At 41.3% G+C, this 15139-nt stretch overlaps 1 protein-coding gene across 12 annotated transcripts in view; it reads right to left on the bottom strand.

Annotated features, from left to right (window-relative positions):
- Nucleotides 1-7586, bottom strand: part of FER (FER tyrosine kinase) — a 451402-nt gene extending 443816 nt beyond the window's left edge. For 2 of the 12 annotated variants that reach the window (XR_010112214.1, XM_063604585.1), the window contains exon 1: nucleotides 1866-7585. The gene's annotated coding sequence lies outside the window, so the exon portion shown is untranslated. Of the gene's footprint in view, nucleotides 1-1865 lie in introns of all 12 variants that reach the window. The other 10 variants (XR_008625418.2, XM_055112520.2, XR_008625419.2 and 7 more) reach the window with 8 other exon arrangements.
- Nucleotides 7587-15139: the final 7553 nt, after the last annotated feature.

Genomic DNA, 15139 nt, shown 5'->3' with positions numbered 1-15139 from the left:
AATGTTTACTGTGTAACAGTGGTCTTGAAATCGTTATTGCTAAATATATAGGTGGTGGGTTCAACTCGACTCTTCTGCATTGTTTGAAATTTTTCATAGTAAAATAGTTGAGAAAAAACTGGCAAATTTGAAATGTTCACGGTCCAGAGTTACAGTAACATCTACATCGAAGATGAAATGTAAATGATTTGTCTACCAAAGCTTGAATTATTTCTTCTGAACTGAAGACATCAACCTTTCAAGTAGTGCAGAAGCTGCAACAACTTGACACTACATAGTTTTAGATTATGTATATTTAATGCTGTCAACAATCAATGCAGAAGAGAAACAGATCTTCACTAAAGGTCTTTCAAAGATGAAAACAGAAGTATGCCTATGTACTCTCTTAATATATTCCCAGCATCTTTGGAAGCATAATTCTCTTGGCTCAAAAGTACTAGCAGAAAAGCTTTCCTGGACTACAAAAAGATACACTCTGCTTTCCTGACTGACAAACCTGGAGCTATTCACAAATGTCTTCTTAAGGGCAACACAGGTATATATACCAGGACTACAAATACTGCACTATAGATTTTGCAATATTTTTTTTTATCCTATTCTCATTCCACATATGAATTGAAAAGTATTTTCTAATCTTTAATCACTAAAATGGCTTCGATCTATTCTCTTATTGATTTTCCACTACACTTTTATATATGGTAACCTCACCTGAGAAATTTATTATCTTAAAATATCTGGAGAAAAGGAAAATGGAGTACACCTTTACAGCAGTTTATGTCAAAGTGATAGTGAGACAACCATTAATAAACGCAACTTCTGAATTAAAAAGGTTAAAAAGCTGCTCTTTTTTTTAACCATAAGGCGAAGGAAAAAATGTAAGGCTACCAGCCTTAACAAATTATTAGATTTTGAATTGCACTACAGTGGATGGCAAAATCGCAAACGTACAAAGTGCCCACCTCATAGTACAGTCCTCAATTTGTTTAAGAAGTACCCTGCCCCTACCAACACAACCCAATGAGCGTATTCAGAAAGTAGATCCTAGGGGAAACTGTAAGGCAGAAAAATGACCCCTGAAGGTGCCTCCAAACATCTCCCCAATTCTAACCGGCAAAGAGACCACAGAGCATAAATTACCGACGACACCACTAGCTTCACACTTAAGATCTATCTCTTGATTAGACTCTTGGAGGACACCTCTGGCCAAGACCGGAGAAGAAAGATGAGGTGGGGGATAAAAGCGGGAGAAGATGACAGATAGGAGGAGAGCTGGGGAGGACCGAGCGGGTCAAGGGAGACGGCGGGGCTCCAGAAGCAGGAAGGGATTGGGGGAACACCAGGGGTTGAGAGTGCCCCCCTAGCGGGACGGCGGCGCCCAGATGAGTGCCGCCGAGAAAAGGGGGGCGGGTACAGGCAAGATTGGGCGGTGCCCACAGTCCCCCCCCCACCCCGCCTCTCGCCCACCAGCCCCCAGACCCCGCGACGGGGCGGAGCCACTACGCCCGCCACAGCCCTTTCGCGCCGGCACCCGCCCCCTCAGCCTTCGGGTCCCGGGATGGTGGGAGGGGCGGCCCTCGTGGGGCTGGGTGTGTAGTCCGGCCCAAGCCCCAGCCAGGAATGCTCTGCTGCGGGCGGGAGGATGGGCGGCTGACCCTGCAGCCAGGGACGGGGGTTGGGGGGGGCGCTGGCTGAGGGCGGAGGAAGAGCCTCGGCACAGCCCCCAACGCCCTGGCCGAATCCCGGGCGCCCCACTGCGGGTAGGCATTGTTGCCCCCACTCTAGGCTTGCCTTCCCTCCTCTTCCCCCCTCCCCCTGCGTTGCCCCGGGCAACAGCGCCTACCGCCGGCGGCGCGAAACGCACCTACCTAGAACCTGACAAGCCCGAACCCCTCAGACTCCGGAGCCAGTCACCACCCCGCGTCACGGGGGCTGCCACAGCCAATAGGCGCCACTGTCACGAACCTCTGCAACCAATCCCGCTGCACTCCGGTCTCCGGGCACCCTCGAGGCCTCAGCCAATGGGCAAGAGCGGAAGGCGGGCGCAGCCGCCGGGCCCTCAGCCCCCTCCTCCACTACCTCCCAGGAGGCGGGGAGCGGCCGATTGGCCCGGTCCCCGAAGGGGCAGGACTTGGGCCCTAGGCTGGGTGGGCGCACGCTTAGCCCAAGCTGCGGGCCCTGGGAGTGGAGGCGCGGAGCTGCGGTCGCCGCTTTCTGGGCTCGCTCACCAGCCCGGGTGGAGTCCCGAGGTCTGCGCGTTTGTGCCGCTCTCCCCGCCTCGGTAACCTGCTCCTCCCTAGCGGGTGTCCTGGGCTGCCGTGGTGAGATGGGGCCGGAGACGGACGAAGGCGTCACAGGAAACTTTGGGAGGCTCGCCTGGCCGCGGCCGGGAAGTGGCCGGACCGGCGATGATAAGCTGAGGCCGCCTGGAAGGGACCACTCGGCGGGTCGGCAGCCGGAAAGGAATTCGGAGAGTGGGGGCGGAGGCGTGATTAAAATGTTAAGTGTGCCCGGAGGGCGCTGGGCGATCCCCGGAGCTGAAATCTCCGGGAAGGGAAGCCGCTTTAGGGCCGCGAGGCCCCCACCCCTAAAATAGGCACTTTTCAGCCTCAGAATTGGTCACTTTTTCCTGTACGTTCCCACGTTTTACTTGCATCTGTTATTAACGTGGATTGCTTTAGAATGGTTTTCAGCAACTCCAGTTTACTCTGAGTCCCTTAAGGACAGGAACTGTCTTTCAATCCTGTACTCCCAGTGCCTGAGCCTGCCTAAAAATGTTAGAAACTCAATGCTGGAATTGTAATGGATGTTTAAAAGCATACAGCAGGTCCTGGGAGTGGCCCCCTATAATAAATTCTTACCTCTTCGGGAGTCTAGAATGCGTGGAGAACCCAAACGGGTCTGCTCTTCAGTGATGGCCGTTTCTGAAGCGTCCTTCACCAAAAGAATTTGGTGAAAAATGAGTAATGTGAACTACAAGATTATTACTAGGTGATCAGTAACAGTAGGATAGGTATGCGTCATTATTCGAGGGTGTGACCCTCCCATGTTCCTGTAGTAGGCTTTTTAAGGCGGTGTTATCTTTTGCATTGGTTGAACCACATAGCGTCAATCCGGTATTTCCCCTCCCTCTCAAAAACTGAGTTACATAGGAGCCAAAGAAGAGTGGTGAATATTTTCTCTAAACAGGGTTATTTATTTAACCATAGAGAACAGCCCTACACATAGAAAAACATAAATCTTAAGTTGGACTTTTTTTTAAGTCTACTGTTTTAAGCTAAATAAACAAAAACCAACATAAAAATTTTAAATAAGAGGCTTAATTCTCCCTATTGAAAATGGAGGATGAGATTTCCCGTCCCTTTTTCTCCGAGCATTTGTCTTAGAAAACTTAAGTACTTTCTTAATTGTTAAGTACTTTCTCAACTCTTTGAAATCTGTATAAATCCACTTGAGGACTAGATAGGTCTTGTCAACTGTATGCTCAGGAATGTCTCTGGACCTTTTTTTTTTTTTTTTTGAAATGCTGCACATATCAACGGAGTAGCATCCTTCCCTAGCTCCCAGTTTCTGTGAGAGAGTAGGAGCGTAACTTCGGTGAGCAACTTGCTCCGTGTTGCAAAACTACCTTCCGTCATAAAGACAGGAGAAGTTTGTTTTTCCTCTGGATAAAACCAATTAACTAACACAGATGGTCACCCCAATTATTAAGTAAAGTTAATGTGACAAATGTCAGGTCCTCTTACTTGAGGACTAGTTATTGTTCAACTTGAAAACGTGTATGTAATGGGTCGTATATACTTGGCTATACAAAAGGGCAAGATTTCTGTCTTTGCAATCTCTTAGCAAATTGCCTGTGATGTGTATCACAGTCTCGTTTAATGCTTATTCAGTACTAAAAGTGTTTTGTCTACTAACGTTTGTGGAGAGGATTTCTGGGTTGGGAGATTTTGGTTTTTAATTATATTTTTCCAACAATGCCTATACCCAGAATGTTGGGATGACAAAGTTAAGGAAAGTAGTTACTTCGGAGTTTTTAAATTGTTCTCTAAAATGATGGTTAATGTTTCATATGTATTTCATAGTGATTGTTAAATGCACAAACTGTGGTTCTGTGAGTAAACTTCTTAAAATAGAAGTTAATTTTCTGTGAACATCAAATGTTATAGTATATGTAATGTCAATAAGAATGAAATGAATGAAAATTTAGTTAGGTAAGGCCAAAATACAACTTTGGAGACTGCTTCATGACTGAATACCTTTCCCAAGAACCTTAGAATTTCTCCACATTTATACAAAGGGAATCAAAATGTAGAAAGATGTGGTTGGTGAATACGTTATTACATATTTGCAGAAAGTAGCTTTCAATAAAGATATGGTAGAAATAGAGCTGTTTGATACACAACGTGTGTGTTTGTGTTAAGGAACCCAAATCTAGAAAAATCAGCAAGAATCTTTCCATATCTACAATTGTTCTCTGAGTTCTCACCTATTCATTCCAAAACCTTAAAAGTTGTCTACCATATGCCAGTCATTGTGCTAGGAAATGCAGTTGTGAAAGAATATACTTGAAGTAAATGAATGTGGCAAAAATCTATGCTGCATTTTTGAAGCATACAAAAATATATAGCAAATCCAGTTTCACGTTTTTTTCCTCTGTTGGAATTATCACATTGCATTGCAACACATTTAATAAACACTGTGTGTCACCTTAGTATATATTCCATGTTCTCAAATACCAAACTTTGTCTGTTCTAATAGCATTACTTACTGGACAATGAAAATAATAATGTGGACATCAAACCTAGGTGGGTAATAAAAAATGATTGAAAAGTTTTTTACTTTTTTTGATTAGCACCATCCATGCCTCACCCTATCTCTCCACCTCCCTTTTTTCCTGTTTAAAAGTATAGACTGCAAGAGGAATCTTGGTTGTGTGCCATCCTAGTTCAGCAGTTCCCATACTTACCCCTCCCTCCTTTTCTTCATCTGTGTCTCTTTTCTGCCAATTCCTTTGATTTGTGACTCTCTGCTTTCTAATCCACAATTCATACCTATCCACAATTCATAACTAACCATACACACATACTGCTCCTAAAATAGAGATCATGATGAGGTATGCAATATGGAAACCATATCTATCCTTATTCTATACATGCTGCAGTGTTTGTTTTCAGTGGATATATTTTTTTTTCTTTTTGAAAATTGTTCTCTTGAATGAATACTGTTCCTAGAGGTCACATTTGTGTGAAATTTTCTTTAGGACTGTTTTGGCTTTCCAAATTTCAAATTTTCAAAATGGCTTAATCATTTCCTTTATTTTTTGAATCTGTGTTAGGAAAATAGCAGAGTAGTTGGAGGGGGAGGGAAGAAAAGAAAATGAAGTAGACTTGAAGGAAGAAAACATCTATTCTGTCTTCAAACTAGATGTCAAATGTATTAACACCATCTCCCAACCATCTTTCCCAGCCAGCGGGTGGCCATCCTAGTACTCTAATTAATATTGGTTCTCCTGCTTCCCTGACCTGCTCTCCATTAAGAAATCCACCAACATTCGTAATCAAGACATGCCTTCTCCAAAATGCCCCTGGATCACTAAAGGCCTGTCCCTTTTTAAGCCATCCTTTTCTCAGATTTTTTTTTTTAATTTCTTTTTTAAAACAGAGTCTCACTGTTACCCAGGCTGGAGTGCAGTGGTGTGATCTCAGCTCACTGCAACCTCCGCCTTCCAGGTTCAGGCTATTCTCCTGCCTCAGCCTCCAGCTGAGTAGCTGGGATTACAGGCATGTGCCACCACGCTCAGCTAATTTTTGTATTTTTATTAGAGACAGAGTTTCACCAAGTTGGCCAGGCTGGTTTCGAACTCCTGACTTCAAGTGATCCACCTCTCTCGGCCTCCCAAAGTTCTGGGATTACAGGCATAAGCCACCGTGCCCGGCCTTTTCTCAGAATTGACCTGTCCTTTTCCTCATCCCCTTATCCCTGGTTCATTATGGCTTCAGAGTTAACTGAAAAATGTGTGTGCCTGTGTAACAGTGCTATAATAATGAATTTATATGTGTGATATTATCAGAATCACCTGAGGATCTTTTCAAAAATAGACTCCCAGATTAACTCCCAAAGATTCTCACTTGGAAAGGCAAAAAAGTTCAGGAAAGTCTGTATGTTTGGCATGAGACCAGTGAATTGTTCAACATGGTGTGTTGAACTCAGGCATTTATCTCTGCTCCGTCCTGAAAATCCTTGATATAACATAAACACAGGTCCAGGTGCCTCAGCCTCCTGAACACCTGGGATTACAGGCATGTGCCACCACACTCAGCTAATTTTTGTATTTTTATTAGAAACGGGGTTTCACCAAGTTGGCCAGGCTAGTTTCAAACTCCTGACCTCAAGTGATCCACCTCTCTTGGCCTCCCAAAGTGCCTAGGTCCAGGCCTAGGGATCTCTCAGGGGGCATGGTTGAGAAAAGAGGCTGTAAACAACAGGATTGCTTGACAGTCTGTAAAAGGAGTAGGGAGACCATACTTCCCCCACCAAGATCACTTCCCCCACCAAGCAGCTAGGTTAAAACACTACTCTACGACAATCCAGAGACAACAAGGTTTACTGCTTGGAGTCATTAGAGAAGCTCTGATCTTGAAGATACAGAGACAGCTGAATATTACCTAGAAGAAAAGTGCCTACTGCACATTGGGGTAAAGGGAATACATGAAAGTCTACATACTAAACTGTGAGACTTATCCTCCAAGCTCCCATAATGACTGTATTCAGGTTCCTGTCCCTCAGAGAAGACCTTAGAGGATTCCTTTTAGGGAAATTGACTTGCCTGAGGAAAAGTATTTTTATAACTAGTGAGTACTGAGGGTGTGGGGGCGGGGGGATTTTCCAAAATTGACAGATTCCCTGCCTAATCACCTCAAAAATAAGGTCTGCCAATCCTTAAAGAAATGAAAACAGGAGGCTATTTTTCTAAAGAAAAATTCAGAGAGAGAAACGAACTTTGAAAAGTTAAAAAACAAATTAAAATTCAATAGCAGATGATAAAATGAAATTGAGAAGTCTCAAAATAAAAACAAAAAGACAAGCAGTTGAAAAATATGAGGAAAAAATGTAGGATCAATTCAGGAGATCAAACATCTAATCTATAGAAAGAAAAAAGGAGACGGGGAGAGGGGGCAAAATTAGCAAAGAAAGACATTTCCCCAGTACTGAAGGACCTGAGTTTCCAGATTGAAAAGGATCTGATGAATGGCTTGCAAAATAATGAAAAAGACTCACACAAAAGCACTTAATCCTAAAATGTCAGAACAGCTGAGATTTTTTAAATTCCCTAAATGCTTCAGATAAAATAACAGAATGCAGACAAAAGAACAGACATGAGAACAGAGAAAGGCATTGGACTTCTTAACAATGATACTGAAAGCTAGAAGAAAATTGAGCAATATCCTAAATTCCAAGGAGAGATCATTTACAATCTAGAATTCCCAATAAAACCAACCAATCAATGAAGTCTAATTGTAGAATAAAAGTATTTTCAGACATGCAAGATCTCAAAAAGTTTTATTTCTATGAAATCTTTTCTCATGAAGGTACTTAAGGGTGTTTTCCACCAAAAAGAGGGCTTAAAATAAGAGAGATTGTGGCAGGACAGGTCTGACTAGCATAGGCCTCTATAACAACTGTTTCAGTACTGACTGAGTGGTTAAGTTAAATATTAAAAGCCAGTGCCCTTATACAAAGGCCGAAATGTAAGAAAAGCCCACCAAGAGTTTTGCCTAGGCCTTTCCTGGGCCTTAGAACATGACAAAAATAACAAAATTCTTAACAGGACCCATTTAGGATTAAATAAGTTTTATTGGAGATCTGAAGAAACTCCCCAGGCTTCCACAAACAAGTTTATTGGGGGTCTGAAGGAACTCCCCAAACCTCCATGATTTAGCAGGAGACAAGATAAGGGTAGTCACCCCAGTACCTGGACCCATTTACATTAAGAAAATTTACTGAGGCTCCAGAGAAAGGTCATCAGGACTCAGACCTTAGTTATAGATTAAAAGAAGTTAATCACTGATGTCTTTAGATGAATGCACACTTACACGTAGACATATACCTTAGAAGGTATATAAGCTCAGGAAAACTTTGTAATTTTAAGTTGGTCTGGCGATAACTTCCAGGCCTTCTCCCTGTAACCGAATGCAGAAATAAAACCTCTCTTCCTCCCCGTTCATTTGCATCTCATTATTGGGCCATGAGAAATAGCATCCCAACCCTCAGCTTGGTCCAGGAAGAAGATGAAGACATGGAGTCAACATTGGAGAAAGGAAAGAGGAATATCCAGGATGATATCAAAAGAAATTTCTAGGATAACAGTTGTATCACAGGCCTAACAGGCAGCCAGTGTAGATTGAAGCAAGAGAATGGATATCTCTGGAACTGATGTCTCCAAGAGGAAAAACAGTGGGGTCAATAGAGTTTCTGATGTATTTCATCACATGGAGAGATGTAGTCCCATTCTGACCAAATTTATAGATGACTTATGGGTAGGCATAAAAGAGGTGAAACAAATGGAAAATAGAGCAATTATTAACCACAGGAGGAAAAAATTATTTTAAAAACAAACTTTATATTTATAAATGTAATCATAGTATTTCATGTAGCTTAGTATTAAAATTTATTGCATAATTATCTTAATCTAAGCACCAAAATTGATTAAATAAAAAATTATAATACTGTCTTTTCTATAATATGATAGGACAAGGATAAGGGAAACTGAGTGGAAGTAATGTGAGGTAGCTAAGTCCTCTTCTTCCATAGTAGGAAGTCAGCAGATAATTTCCAATATTGAAAAACCAAGAAAGAGTATTGTGAGCATGCTTCATGGTAGAAAGGGTAAACACCAGCATTAAGAGTAGAGTTCAACTATCAGATGGTGATGGGGACTGAAGAGTACAGTGATTAGGGCTGGGAGCTGCTTTTTAGTGTTATAAATGAAGATGTCATTTCACTTGTATTGCTTTGATAAAAACAGACTTTAAAAAAAAATCTGTAGATGAGTCTGTTGCACGGCCAGGTTTGAAAGCTACTGAGAGGAAAAATAGAGCAAGGAACATCTGTCCCCATCACTGCAGATAGAATACACATTAAAAAGGATATGCCTCTTCTATGTAAGTGACATTCTAGAGGGTAAAAAAAGGGCCAGGCATGGTGGCTTACGCCCGTAATCCCAACACTCTGGGAGGCCGAGGTGAGCAGATCACTTGAGACCAGGAATTGGAGACCAGCCTGGCCAACATGGTGAAATCTTATCTCTGCTAAAAATACAAAAATGAGCTGGGCATGGTGGCAGGCACCTATAATCCCAGCTAGGGTAGCTGAGGAGGAGAATTGCTTGAACCTGGGAGGTGGAGGTTGCAGTGAGCCAAGATTGCACCATTGCACTCCAGCCTGGGTGACAAAGTGAGACTGTCTCTAATAAAATAAAAATAAGATAAAAAGAAAAAAAAAAGGATATGTCAATTATATAATGTTTTATCTTTGCTTTCTAACTTAGTTCTTTACTCAATGAATATTTCTTGAGCACTTATTATGTACCAAAAGCACTGTTGAGAGGCTCTGAGGATATAACAGAGAGCTGCTGCAGGGACAGGGTTCCTTCCCTGAAGTCAAATGGGACATACAGACAATCAGCAAGAAAAAGGATTAACAGACAACCTACAGATTGTGATAAATGCTAGGAAGGAAGTGAATAGAATGACATGAGAGAGAATAAAAAGGACTAGAAAGAAGGAAACAACTAAGCTACAAGTCTTAGAATCATAGTTATATAGTGGGAACTTAAGCAAATCACTTAGCCTTTCTGAGCTTCAATTTTTGCATTATTAATTGTGGGTAATAATTCCAACCTCACTGGTTCTTATGAGGATTTATTAAGATGGAGTAGACCAGGCAGGGCGTGGTGGCTTACACCTGTAATCCCAGCACTTTGGGAGACTGAGGTGGATGGATCACAAGGTCAGGAGATGGAGACCATCCTGGCTAACATGGTGAAATCCTGTCTCTACTAAAATACAAAAAATTAGCCAGGCATGGTGGCGTGGGCCTTTTGTCCCAGCTACTTCAGAGGCTGAGGCATGGGAATCACTTGAACCCAGGAGGCGGAGGCAGAGGTTGCAGTGAGCCAAGATCGTGCTACTGCACTACAGCCTGGCTACAGAGCAAGACTCCGTTTAAAAAAAAAAAAAAAAAGATGTACTAAACGAAAGAAACTGAAAGAATTTTCAATGGATAGATTCCTTTTCAGATATAAGGTATTTATCCTTAGGGAGCCATTGTCACCTCTTAATTGGTTTCCCTGCCTGCCACCCTAGGGCTCTGTGGTGCACATTGTCAACAGTCAAGTTACCTAACCATTATTTTCATTTTGACATTCCGATCTTCAAATGCTTTGGCTTAGAAGTATGTCTAGTTTCTTAACCTTGGCTTCAGGGACTTTTACAAACCTACAAGCAATTTATCCAGACTTATCTCCCACCACGCAGTTACCTCTCCCTCTTCCTCTCCAGCAATAGAATACTTTATGCCTCCACATTTATTTTCTAATTTGCATACAGTAAAATTCACTGTTTTTGGTGTACAGTTCTATGAATTTTGACCAGTGCATAGCTGTGTAACTATCACCACAATCAAAATGCAGAACAGTTCCAACTCCCCTCCCCACAAAATTCCCTCATGCTATTCGTTCATAGTCAACCCTATCCCCACACAACCCCTGACAACCAGTGATCTGTTCTTCGTCACTATTGTTTTGCCTTTTCAAAATGTCATATAAATGGAATCGTACAGTATACAGCCTTTTAAGCCTGGCTTCTTTCACTTACCATAACGTATTTGAGATTTGTCTGTTATTGTATTTGTCATTTTTTTCATTTTATCGAAGTGTAGTGTTTCATTGTTTGTTTATCCATATCTCAGTTGAGGGACATTTGGTGTTTTCCAGGTTTGGGCAATTATGAATAAAGTTGCTATAAACATTCACACACAAGTTTTATTGTATGAACACAAATTTTCAGTTCACTTGGCCAAATACTTAGGAGTGAAATTGCCAAACCCATGGTAAGTGCATATTCAGTTTTATAACTAGTAAACTTTTCTCAAGTGGCTGCACCACTTTACATTTCCACCAGTAACATATGACAGTTCCAGTTGCTTCTCTGTCTCATCAGCACTTGGCGGTGTTGGGGTGGTACTGGAGTTTGTTTGTTTTGCCATTCATATTGGTGTGTAGTGGTATCTTGTAGGGTTTTAATTTACATTTCCCTAACGACTAATACTGTTAAGAATCTTTGCATGTGTTTACCTGCCGTCCATGTACAGTCATCCCTCTGTATATTCCAGAGATTGATTCCAGGCTCCCCACATTTATCAGAATCTGTGCATACTCAAGTCACTCAGTTGGCGCTGAGAAATCTGCTATATGAAATCAGCCCTCTGTATACTTGAGGTATGCATCTGCAAATACTGTATTTTCAGTTCACCTTTGTTTTATTTATTTATTTGCTTGTTTTTTGAGAGGGAGTCTCACTGTGTCACCCAGGCTGGAGTGCAGTGGCGCGATCTCAGCTCACTGCCAACCTCTGCCTCCTGGGTGCAAGTACTTCTCTTGCCTCAGCGTCCGGAGTAGCTGGAATTACAGGCACCCGCCACCACGCCCGCCTAATGTTTATATTTTTAATAAAGACAGGGTTTCACCATGTGGGCCAGGTTGGTCTTGAACTCCTGACATCAAGTGATCCACCCACCTAGGCCTCCCAAAGTGCTGGGATTACAGGTGTGAGCCACCACGCCCAGCCTCACTTCACCTTTGGTTGAAAAAAAATCTGCCCATAAGTGGACTTGTGCAGTTCTAACCCATGTTATTCAAGGATCAACTATATATTATTTGGTGAAATGTCTGTTCAAAGCTTTTGCCCATTTTAAAAATTTGGTTGTTGTTTTGAAAAGAAAGAAAACTTGAAGGACTCAAACAACATGATTTCAAGACTCATTATAAAGCCATAGTAATCAAGAGAGTGAGGTATTGGTAAAAACATAGGCAACTAGATCAATGGAACAGAATAAAGAATCCAGAAATATACCCATGCAAATATGGTCAGTAGATTATTGGCAAAGGTGCAAAGACAATTCAGTGGAGAAGGGCAGTCTTTTTAAAAAATAGTGCTGGAACAATTGGACACTGACACAGAACCCATATCTCTCACCTATACAAAAATTAACTCAAAAATTGATCACAGAGACCTAAATGCAAAATGTAAAATGATAAAACTTTAAAAAAGAAAACTCAGAAAATCTTTGTGACCTTCAGTTAAGGAAAGAGTTCTTAAATACAGCATCAAAAACACAATACATAAAAGAAAAAAATCAGTAAATTCGACTTGATCAAATTTTTAAAATTTTGCTCTGTGAAAGATACTGTCAAGAGAATGAAAAGGTAACCCACAGAAAATATCTGTAAATCATTATTACTTTCTTGTAGAGAAATATACTTTGATAAATATACCCTAATATTCTAGTCCCCTTTGTAACTAAAAACCTGTATACATTTGCCAGACACTGCATATGTATTAGATATGCTGCAGTGTGTTACCCAGGAATGAAATAAAACTTTACTAAAACAAATAATAAGTACCACAGATGGCATCATCTTACAGATCCCAAATTGCTCACATCATGTCTTAGCCCTGGGGAGGTCATATCTAATGAGGGCAGGGCTGGAAAAGAACATGTATTTTATAACTGTAGATAATGTCTTGAGTGGATCTGTGAATATGTATTTCTCTAAGCATACAGTTATATAAAGTTAAAAAACATTTTTAAAAATTCTAAATCATATATTTTATTTTGTTGAAATAGCAACTCTATTGTTTCATTTTGTTGCCACATTTACTGTTGTATTATTGTTTTCTTTCCTTTTTTTTTTTTTTTTTTTTTTTGAGACAGAGTCTCACCCTGTCACCCAGGCTGGAGTGGAGTGGTGCAATCTCAGCTCACTGCAACCTCTGCCTCCCAGGTTCAAGCAATTCTCCTGCCTCAGCCTCCTGAGTAGCTGGGATTACAGGCACATGCCACCACACCCAGCTAATTTTTTGTATCTTTAGCAGAGACGGGATTTCACCATGTTGGCCAGGCTGGTCTTGAACTCCTGTCCTCGTGATCCGCCTGCCTCAGCCTCCCAAGGTGCTGGGATTACAGGTGTGAGCCACTGTGCCCGGCTGCTAAATATATTTTATAACTATAATTTGTCATTTGGATTGATGAAAAAGCTTCATACAAGAGATCAGGCAAGGCCAGGCGTGGTGGCTCACGCCTGTAATCCCAGAATTTGGGAGACTGAGGCGGAGTCGAGAACAGCTTGAGGTCACCTGAGGTCAGGAGTTTGAGACCAGCTTGGCCAACATGGCAAAACCCTGTCTCTACTAAAAATACAAACGTTAGACAAGTATGGTGGTGGGCGCCTGTAATCCCAGCTACCAGAATTGCTTGAACCCGGGAGGCAGAGGTTGCAGTGAGCCAAGATGGTACCACTGCACTCCAGCTTGGGAGAAAGAGCAAGACTCAGTCTCAAAAAAAAAAAAAAAAAGGGAGGGAGGAGGCAAAATATGTATCTCAGTAGTTTGTATCTGGTATGTTTTGGCTCTGTGTCCCCACCGACCCCACCATTCTCATTTCGCATTGTAGTCCCCATAATCCTCACGAGGCCAGGGTGGGACCTGGTGGGAGGTGATTGGATCATGGGGGTGGTTTCCCTCATGCTGTTCTCGTGATAGTGAGTTCTGACAAGATCTGATGGTTTTATAGTGTTTAATGGTTCCTCGTATGCATACGTACTCTCTCTCTCTCTCACCTACTGCCAGGTAAGACATAGCTGCTTCCCCTTCCACCATGACTGTAAGTTTTCTGAGGCCTCCCCAGCCATGAAGAACTGTGAGTGAATTAAACCTCTTTTCTTTATACATTATCCAGTCTCAGGTATTTCTTTATAGCAGTGTGAAAATCGACAAATAGAGTATCTGATTGCATTTCCAATTCTAAGTTTAAAAGAAAGAAATTGAGATTATATTTTTATATAATATTATGTACTTTATTTTATTCACTCTGTTTTTTACTTCATTTTATTTCTATGGTCACTTTCAAGAAAAACAATTGAATTTGTTCTTACTTGAAATTGATAGTCTACTTTGTAACATCATGATTGTCAATGAGAAGAAATTGAACAAGTGAAGGTCCCTAAACTCTATATATTAAAAAAAATTAGTTCATCATAAAGTATTAACCTGGGAGATTTTCTCCAAATAAGAGAGATAGAAATTATGTTCTTATGGAAAGGTCTTCCCTTTCCATCATTATAATTTCATTGTTATTTAGGAATTATGTTTCATTCACACAAGAAAGAATTACTTTCCAATTGGATTTAATGGGCTTTTGTTTTTAAGTAAATACTTTGAAATTCATATTGCATTGTACCTTTGTTCATTTTCTAAGTAGCACTTTAATATTAAATGTCTAACATGTATCAGCAATAAATTTTCCATTTCAGCAGGGAAAGAGATATTAAACAATTAAGTAAGGAAGGCCAATTCAGCACTAAATTCTATGTAGCAAAGTAATGTGGGAAAGATTGTGTGTTGCCAGGTGCAAGGAGGGCCCTTACTAACATTAGATGAGGAGTCTGAGAGAAGCCCTCTCTTCAGAAGGTGACACTTGAAATAAGACTTGAAGGCAAAGACAGAGCAGATCTGAGGGCAAAGTGTTCTAGATAGCAGTTACAGATTACAGTCCATGTATGCCCTGAGTTGGGAATGATTCGGAATGTTCCAGGCACAGAAAGAAGATCAGCATGACTGGAGCTAACGAACCAACCGGAAAGGAAACAGGCCAGATAAGCTGATGATTGATCAGGGCTTTATGCGATAAGAGAAAGATTCTGTGTTATATTCTGACTGCAATGAGAAGCCAGCACAGTTTTAAGCTGGCAAATAACATGCTCAATTTTACTTTTTAAACAAAGATCATTTATGCTGCTGCATGGAAAATAAATTGTGGGATAGCAAGAGGGGAAAACTCAGGAGGCTGCTGAAGTGCTCGA

This window comes from Pan paniscus, chromosome 4, assembly GCF_029289425.2.
Source record: "Pan paniscus chromosome 4, NHGRI_mPanPan1-v2.0_pri, whole genome shotgun sequence".
Classification (NCBI taxonomy): Eukaryota; Metazoa; Chordata; class Mammalia; order Primates; family Hominidae; genus Pan; species Pan paniscus.
This window is presented reverse-complemented; position numbering and strand designations above follow the sequence as displayed.